We start from the raw sequence: 10,398 nt of genomic DNA on the forward strand, positions 1-10,398 counted from the left end.
AGGCCTGATGGAGCAAGAGGGAGGACCAATTCCTAGAACCTGGTGAGCTGTGTGTTGAGGGCTGCCAGACAAGTTATGATTTGGGGGCATACAGCCAGCCCATTGCAGTGGCCCAGCAGGTGGGAAGTTTGGGGAATAAATGCGATCTTTTCTCTTCTCCCTTTCCTGCCAGTACAAGGGTTGCCAGATTACATGAGAAATACTTCTGCTAAAAAAATTATTGTTGCTTATCTGAAATTCAAATTTAACGGGGTGTCCTGTATTTTATCGGGCAAGCCTAGCCGGTACTCCCCTTTGGCTAAACCCAGACAGAAGCCAGAGCCCAGGACATCCTACTGATGTAGCCCCAAAGACCCCCTTAGGTTTTATCCTGTAGGCAATGGAAGTAACTAAAGATTTTCAGGAAAAGGACAAATATTCCATTAAATCATTCTTTATTTAACATCCATAGCAGCACCATACATGATAGCGTAAAATGCACATTACAAGAAGAATGAATAAGTCACAATGAGCACACATGGGAATATTATACAGCAGCGAAAAATCAACTGCAGCCACACAACATGGGTTTTTTATTGTTTTTACCAGTCTCAGTTTATTGGTGTTTTTTTGTGTAAATTTCTTAAATAACAATATTTAAATTAAATATCAAAGCATATTTACTTTAGTAGGGTACATATCTTAAGTTTAACGGACATACCATTTTTTTATGAGAGCATTTTTTAAGATGACTACTTTTGTACACCCGCAGCTAAAACAACACTGTATGTTAAATATACTAGAATTAAAATTTAAAACTTAGTAAATAAAAGATAGCAGAATTATTGCAGGATTAATACAGAATTATTCTCAATCTCTATGTATCTTTAATATATTTAAGTTGGCAATTTTGTGTTGCCATAAAGTTTCTTTTCAGTAGAATAATTTTCTTTACATGAAAGGTCATAGCAGTTTCATTTTTTAGCACATTTTTATGAAGGTGTGATTTAGTCGTGTAACTGTCACAAAATCCAGCTATAGAACAATTGAATCACACTTCACCAAAATCTCCCTATATCCTTTTGTAGTCAACTCCTCCACCGGCTCTTCTTGGCCTCCGGCAACCGCTTTCCATTCCTACAGCTTTGCCTTTTTCAGAATTTCATACAAAAAGGCGTCATACAGGATGTAGCCTTTTGAACTCAGTGTATTTCATTTAGCGTGATGCATGAGGTTCATTCCTGTTGTTGCCTGCCCAGCTAATTCTTCTTCCTTGCTAAGCATTATTCCTTTGCATGGATGATGTACCGGTTTGTGTATCCATTCGGATATATATACACATGTATACATATACAAGCATACAGACATCTATATCTCTAACACCTGTATCAATACCTTATCTATCTATCTATCTATCAAGAGAAAGAATTCATTTTAAGGAATTAGCTCATGTGATTGGAGGGGGAGGAATGCTGGGAAGTCCAAAATCTGTAGAGTTGGCCAGCAGGCTGGAGACTCAGGCAGGAGTTCTAGGTTACAGCTTCAAGGCAGAAATGTTTCTTTTTTTTCCCTAAAGATTTTATTTATTTATTTATTTGAGAGAGAGAGAGAGAGAGAGAGAGAAATAGCATGAGAGGGGAGAGGGTCAGAGGGAGAAGCAGGGTCCCCGCTGAGCCGGGAGCCTGATGTGGGACTCGATCCTAGGACCCCGGGATCATGATCTGAGCCAAAGGCAGTCGCTTAACCAACTGAGCCACCCAGGCGCCCAAGGCAGAAATGTTTCTTTAGGAAACCTCAGTTTTTGCTCTTAAAACCTTCAACTAATTTGATGAGGCCCACCCACATTACTGAGGGTAACCATTACTTAAAGCCAACTGACTGTAAATGTTAATCACAACTGCAAAATACCCCCACAGCAACACCTGGGCTAATGTTTGACCAGACAGCTGGTCACCATAGTCTAGTCAAGTTGACACGTAAAATTAACTATTAAAATATATTTCTCGTTTTGGCTGAATGTGAATAAAGCTGCTGTAAACATTCCTGTATGGGTTTTGTGTGGATATGTTTTCTTTTCAATTGGGTAACTAACTTGGAGTAAGATAGATAGATCATAGAGTAAGTATATGTTTAATTGTATAAGTAACTGCCAAACTGTTTTCCAAAGTGGTTATACCATTTTGCATTTCCACCAGCAACATATAAGCTAGCTGCCCACTTGGAATTGTCAGATCTGTTTTAAAATTTTAGCCAAGGTAAAAATTATGAAGGAGTGAAAAAAGCAAAGAGTACATATGGCCTTACATACTTTTCCATTATAAGAAGGAAAACTAAATGATATATAAACACACATATACATGCATTACAATTCTAATTTAGAAAGCAAAATAATGGTAAACTCCAACTTAAGGATAGGACTTAACGTCTGTGGGGAGAAGGTAGAGGAATGAGAAATAAAAGAACCCACAAGTGCTTATGTTATTATCAATGTAATGGTTCCCAGGTTAGCTGACGAGATCATGGTTGTTATTTCTTTATTGAGAGAGAGAGAGAGAGAGAGAGAGAGAGAGCATGCCTGCACCCAAGCAGGGGTGGAGGGAGGGGCAGAGGGAGGGGGAGAGAGAGAATCTTAAGCAGGATCCATGCCACGTGGATCTCATGACCCTGAGATCACGACCTGAGTCGAAATCAAGAGTCAGACGCTTCACTGACTGAGCCACCTAGGCGCCCCAGTTGTTATTTCATTAAAACATGAATAAATTTTAAAAAGGCCACACATGGACCAATGATGACAGTGTGTTGAAAACCAAGGATTGTGATAAATCTAATTCTGTACACTTGAAGTCTCATTCAACAAAAAAAAGGAAAAGAAAGCCGAGTGGCAAAATGGGTAGTGTATTAGAAGTGGGAGAGAGTAATGGCATGAAGGACCAGGAGGGCAAGATATTCCTATAATCAGTGGAAATTATAGACCAACGGTTGGGGGGGGAGAGATTTAAATGACAAGTTAGAGGGGAAATGGAATGGACAGGGACTCTGGGATCAAAGGAACATAGGAAGTAAGAGAGATGGTAAAGTACACAGTATACATGTTTCTGGTTTGCAGGAATGATGTCATTCATCAAGATAGCAGTTGCAAGAATGGAATTTTGAGGGGGGTGAAGAGATTATTCAGAATTCAAGTAGGGAGCTCAGGAAATGGAGAGAGAAAGACTTGGGAATAATTTGTATATAAAAATTATTTTTTATTCAGCGCCTGTCTCAGACTGTGGGCCAAATGTTTTACATACATTATTCCATTGACATTTTACAGCAATCCTGTGGTGCTATTTTATACATATTTGACGAAGGAGAAATGGAAGGACCAAAGGAACACTGAGTGGATTTAAGAGCCCAGGGGAGATCAGAAACATTAAATTTGTAATGGTGTCCATTGGCAAGGTTATCCACTTTTTCTCTGGCAATCCTTGACAGCCAGTGAAAAGGAGCAAGTAGAAGAATCCAAGGTTAGGAATTTGGGGTGAAGGACAAGGGGGTGTGGAATTAAGGCAGTCTCCTGACTGATGACTGTGTTGAGTAGGACCCTGGTCTCACTGACTCTGAGATCAGCGAGTCCAAGGACGATGCAGGGGAGCATGTCAAGACCTCTGGAGGACTTAACAGATTCCTGGGCGTCAAAGTCACAGACCACAGATTTGAGGACGTCTTCCTTTTCATGTAGATCAGAGGCTTGTCATTTCTCTAAATTGATTCTAGATGATTTTACACACTGCAGCCTCTGATAACAGTGGGGGCTGAGATTGCTATGGGCTGTACTTTTATTTATTTATTTTTAAGATTTTATTTATTTCTTTGACAGAGAGAGAGCACAAGCAAGGGGGAGCGGCAGGCAGAGGGAGAGAGAGAAGCAGGCTCCCCGCTGAGCAGGGAGCCCGAAGTGGGGCTTGATCCCAGGACCCCAGGATCATGACCTGAGCCGAAGGCAGACACTCAACTGACTGAGCCACCCAGGCGCCCCTATACAACTTCCTTTTAAAGGAGTTGGTAAATGTCTTATTTTCTGTTCATTGGGTTTTCTGTGTACTTATTATTAACATATCCCAAAACACTCCCTCAGTTGTTTGCTCTCCTTTCAATAAGATCAAACAAATTAGGTGTTCATTACATTTCATCCTCTTGAAGAAATCTCTCTCAGAGCCTTTTAAAAGATTGTGGTAAAATACACAACATGAAATTCACCATTTGAACCATTTGTAAGTATACCGTTTAGGGGCATGAAATGCATTCACGTTATGGTGCAACCATCATTGGCCTCTGTCCCCAGAGCTTTTTCATCATCCCATTAAATGGCAACTCCCATTACCCTCCTCCCCACCCTGGCAACCACCATTTTACTTTCTGTCTCTCTGAATGTAAATGGAATCAAACAATATTTGTCCTTTGTGACTGGCTTATTCTACTTAAGATGATGTCTTCAAGGTTCCTCCACATTGTAGCATGTGTGAGAAATTCCTTCCTTTTTGGGGCGCCTGCGTGGCTCAGTTGGTTGGGCGTCTGCCTTCAGCTCAGGTCATGATACCAGAGTCCCAGGATCAAGCCCCACATCCAGCTCCCTGCTCGACGGGGAGTCTACTCCTCCCTCTCCCTCTGCTCCTCCCCTTCAGCTTGCTCTCTCTCTCGCTCTCTCCCTCGATCTTTCAAAAAAATAAATAAAATCTTTAAAAAAAGGGGGAAAAGAAAAAGAAATCCTTTTTTAAGGCCAAATAATGTTCCATTAGTATGTAGATACCACATTAGGTTATCCACCCATCCATCCACCCATCCATCCATCCATCCAACCATGGACATTTGCTTTCACCTTTTGGCTATCATGATTAATGCTATGAACATGGGTGTGCAAATATCTCTCCAAGACCCTGATTTCAATTCCTTCAGATATGTTTTCAAAAGTGGATTTGCTGGATCATATGGCAGTTCTATTTTTAATTTGGAAGAACCGCCATACTTTTTACACAACAGCACTTGCACCGCTCAACATTCCCATCAACAGCGCACAGGGGTTCTCTACATTGCTGTCAGTTCTTGTTATTTTCTATTTTTGTTTTCTGATAGTAGCCATCCTGAGGGGTTTCGGATAGAAGCTTTTCCTTTTGATTATTCTTTATCAAAAAAATTTTTTTAGATAGTTCCTCCTCCTCAGACTTCTTTTCATAGGTTAGTGTCTTCCCATGCTCAAGAATCAATTTAGAGAAATGACAAGTCTCTGATCCACATGAAAAGGAAGACATCCTCAAATCTGTGGTCTGTGACTTTGACGACCAGGAATCTGTTAAGTCTTCCGGAGGTCTTCTCCACCCTCCCCAGGTGATGCTTTCTCCCATACTGAGACGGTGAGATGACAATGACACCTGCAGACTGAGTCCTCCCAAAGCCAGTCTGGGCCTCTGCATGAGCTCCAGATGTCTATATCCATGTGTACATTGAGCAGCTTTAAATACGTGCCCCATCAGCAGATGCAAAACCAAACTAACTTTCCCTGAAACCCGTTCTTCCTCCTGTATTTCCTGACTCAGTGAAGGGCTCCACAATCTGGGCAGACAGCCAAGACATTAACACGGGGATTACCTCAGGTTTCCCTGTCTCCCACCCTTCTGCCTCCCTGTTATCTTGTATCCGTAACCTTCTGTCTTTTCTCATTGTTGCTGTCTAAATCCACTCATCTATACCATCTCATCTCTTGCCTGGACTATGGAAATGGGGTATGCCCCAGGAGCTCTCTCAGCCTGAAATCTCTCATCCCTATAATAACCCACACATCTGCTTGAGTTCTGCTACAGCACAGATCTGACTCCTCTGCTTAAAAGCTCTGAATACATATGAAGGAGTAAAGGACCAAGAACAAGGACAGTTCTAAAGAAGTGACTAACCCCACCAGGATCAGAACGTATTAGGAGGATCTCCTTTTGTAATGGCACAGGCATAGAGAAGTTGGCCAATGGCGTAACAGAGCCCAGAAACAAACCTGTGCAGATAGGAAACTCTGGTGGCCAAGAAGGTGCCCGACTCAGGCCTCCCTGCGAGAGAAGCTGCTGCCAGGAGTGTAGTTAGTGGATAGCTTCCAGGTCTTCTTCAGGATAGACGACGGCACCTTCATGTCCAGTGCCGCATTCATGCAGACGCCATGCTGTCTCCCAGGGCTGTTTTCAGCCTGTCACTGAGATGGCGGAATTCTTGGAGCTGGGCCATTTCTGCCCGGAACAGAATTTTTCTAAGGGTCACTCTTTGCCCTGGGACACCCTGCTTGCTTAGCCAAGACCTTCTTCGAGTCACACAATGTCTGAGGCAATTGCTAGCCAATCCTTCCTTCCTTCTCTCCTTTGACAAGTGTCCAACCTCTGTTGTGGGAGTCCTGGCCTATTCCAGTTCTCTCCTCCTTCCATTCTTTGCAAGTTTCCCTCGGTGCATCTTTTGCACATCTAATCCCATTTTGGTGTCTCCTTAGAGGACCCAAACTACACAGAGGGAGCATGTCCCATTAACTGGGGGCAGGGGAGAGCTATTCAGTAATTGCAGTTAAAAAATAATTGTTATCCAGGCGCCCGGGTGGCTCAGTTGGTTAAGCATCTGCCTTCTGCTCAGGTCATGATCTCAGGGTCCTGGGATGGAAACCCAATGTTGTCAGGCTCCCTGCTCGGCAGGGAGTCTGCTTCTCCCTCTGCCCCTCCCCCCACTTGTGCTAATAAATAAAATCTTAAAAAAAAATAATGGTTATCCATATGGAAAAACGTGAAATTGGATCCCTACTCTACATGTATATAAAATTCCAGGTGGATTAATGACTTAAATGTCAAATACAAAGTTTAAAAAATTTTAGTAGACTCCATGGATGAGCTTCTCTGAGTCTGTAATTTAGGCTTAAGGTGGGGAAATATTTCTTAAATAAGACACACACAGACACACGATAGATTTGACCATTTTTTTTTAAAGATTTTATTTATTTGACAGAGAGACACAGCGAGAGAGGGGACACAAGCAGGGGGAGTGGGAGAGGGAGAAGCAGGCTTCCCTCGGTGCAGGGAGCCCAATGTAGGGCTCGATCCCAGGACCCTGGGACCATGACCTGAGCCGAAGGCAGATGCTTAACGACTGAGCCACCCAGGGCGCCCCAGATTTGACCATTTTAAAGGCATTTATAAAGAGAAAACTGGGAGAAGATATTTGCAATATAAATAACTGAGAAAAAACTAGCATGACAATTCATAAAAGTCAAGGAGAAAAGCACATATAACCTCATAGAAAAACAGGCAAAAGGTATCAACAGGCATTATTCAGAAGAGGAAACACGTATGGCTTATAAAATATGGAGAGATGTTCAGTCTTAGTGATTAGGTAAATGCAAATTAAGACCACACTGAGCTCACACTTAAGATTGAAAATGCAAAAAGTCTGACAAAAGCTAGTGCTGAAGAAGACATGGATCTGGTCATAAGACCTCCTACACAATGCTACTGGGAGTGTAAATTAGTGTACCTACTTTGGAAAAAATATTTGACATTATCTTTTAAAATTGAATATTCACATTCCCTATAACCCAACAATTCTACTTTAGGTATAAACCCAAACAGACCAAAGAAAGCTATCCATATTATGAGATACGCACAAGTATGTTCATAGTAGCACTGTTCATAATAGTAAAAATCCAGAAGTAATCCAAATGTCCATCAATGAGAAATCAAAGTGTGGTATATTCACATACTGGAAATCATACAATAGTGAAAATGAATAAGCCAAATACATAAAATATGGCTGAATCTTACATTAGGCGAAAAAAATCTCACAAGGATACAAAAGCACATTTTTTCCTTTGTAACAGACTTAATTTTTTTTCAAGATTTTATTTATTTATTAGAGAGACAGAGAGAGCACAAGCGGGGGGAGGGGCAGAGGGAGAGGGAGAAGCAGACTCCCTACTGAGCAGGGAGCTTGACATGGGGCTTGATCCCAGGACCCTGGGATCAGGACCTGAGCCTAAGGCAGACGCTTAATCGACTAAGCCACCCAGGCACCCCCAGACTTTATTTTTTTAGGGCAGCTTTAGGTTTACAGAAAAACTGTGCCTAAAGTACAAAGTTCCAGTACACCCTCTCCCCCACCACAGTGTACAGTTTCCGTAATATTACTATCTTGCATTTATGTGGTATGTTTGTTGCAACTGATGAACCAATATATATATATTTTTAAAGATTTTATTTAGTTATTTGAGAGAGAGAGAATGAGAGATAGAGAGCACGAGAGGGAAGAGGGTCAGAGGGAGAAGCAGACTCCCTGCCGCGCAGGGAGCCCGATGTGGGACTCGATCCTGGGACTCCAGGATCATGACCTGAGCCGAAGGCAGTTGCTTAACCAACTGAGCCACCCAAGCGCCCTGATGAACCAATATTGATACATTATTATTTACTAAAGTCCCCACAGTTTACATTAAGATTCACTCTTTGAGTTGTACAGTTCTATGGGACCCATAAAACAGTATCATACAGAATAGTTACAACACAGTAAAAATGCTCTGTGCTCCACATGTTTCTCTTCCCTCCTCTGCCCCTGGCAACCATACATCTTTTTAGTCTCCACAGTTATACATTTTCCAGAATGGCACATAGTTGGAATTACACAGTATGTGGCCCTTTCAGAATGGTTTCTTTCACTTAGCAATATGCATTTAAGATTCTTCCATGGGCTTTTTTGGCTTGATAGCTTTTTTCTTTCTTTCACTGAATAACATTCCATTGTCTGAATATATCAGTTTATCCATTCACTTATTGCAAGACATCTTAGTTACTTCCAATTTTTTGCAATTATGAATAAAACTGCTGTAAATATTCATGTGCAGGTTTTTGTGTGGACTTAAGTTTTCAACTTATTTGGGTAAATACCTAGGAGCTAGGTTTAGCTTTGTAAAAAACTACCAAAATGCATTCCAAGGTGGTTGTACCATTTTGCACCCCCGCCAGCAATGAATGAGAGTGTCTGTAGCTTTACATCCTTGCCAGCATTTTGTGTTGTCAGTGTTCTGGAGTTTAGCCATTCTAATAGGTGTGTAGTGGACATATTCTTTTTCTTTTGGGGGGGGAGCAGACTTTTTTTTACTATATTAAAAACAATTAAAAATACGTTGCATACACACTTTATATATATATATATATGTAGTTGTGTTCTGTATAAATACGTATATGCAATAAAAATTTATAAAAAGGAGAACAAGAATTGGTGAAGATTTGTGATTACGTTCACCCCATGTGAGGGGAGGCAAGAGGATCACCTAGCGTGGGGCTGAGGGAGGCAAACCATACATTTGGATGTAAATTGTCATTATAACTTTTTTTTAGGGTAGAGAGTTCACAGCTATTATTACATTGAAAGCAACTAAATTAATAAAGACGGGTTGTGTGTGGTTGGCTGAATAATGGCCTAGCAAAGATGTCCATGTCCTAATCCCCAGATTTGGTAAATGTGTTACAAGGGGGAAAAGGGACTTTGCTGATGTGATTAAAGGTGTTGAGTTGGGGAGATTATCCTGGGCCCAGTGTAATCACAAAGGGTCCTTGTAGGTGAGAGGGAGGCAGGAAGATCAGTCAGAAAGGGGTGTCAGGAGAGAAGCAGAGGTCAGAGAGGAAAGAAGTTGCTATGCTGTTTCTGAAGATGGTGGGTAAGGCCAAAGGTCAAGGAATGCTGGCAGCCTCTAGAAGCTGGAAAAGGCAAGGAACCCATTCCTCCCCTAAACTTCAGCAAGAACCAGCCCTGCCAATACCTTGATGTTGGCCTAGTGAAACTGATTTTTGGACTTCTGACCTCCAGAATTGTAAGATAATAAATTCCTACTATTTTAAGGCACTAAGTTTGTTACAGCAGTAATAGGAAACTAATACAGTGGGCTAGGCATGGATCAATGATTAATTGGATTATGATAAATCCAGTTCTATACCTAAGTCCAATAAAAGCAAACAAACACCCTTGAATAACTCCTCACTGCTTCAAAGACAAAGCTCAACTCCTCAAATCCTTCACAATACGATTTTTTTAAGCCTACCTCTCTCAACTCTCAAGACCCCTTCGCCATGACTTCCCCTCTTCTTCCTCCCCAAATAACTATATACTTTAACCCTGGATCCTGGTCTCTGCGCCCTTTTGCTACTCCCACTGACTCTTAAGGGGTTCAACTTCCTTGCCATGGAGTCTATGAAGCTTTCCAGGTTCAAATCCCCCTCCCCCTCAGTACATGTTGGCAGAGCCAACTCCTAAGGCATTGTTTAACTGGGACCTTTAAGGTCGGGCAACAGGCTGAAAAATCTTTATCACCCCCCTTCACTAAGATGGGGTACAAACTCAAGATGCTGGGGGTAGGGGATGTAAGCGCACCATGAA

Source organism: Eumetopias jubatus, unplaced genomic scaffold (assembly GCF_037043125.1).
Source record: "Eumetopias jubatus isolate StellerSeaLion01/CBP00866 unplaced genomic scaffold, mEumJub1_p1.0 scaffold_17, whole genome shotgun sequence".
Classification (NCBI taxonomy): domain Eukaryota; kingdom Metazoa; phylum Chordata; class Mammalia; order Carnivora; family Otariidae; genus Eumetopias; species Eumetopias jubatus.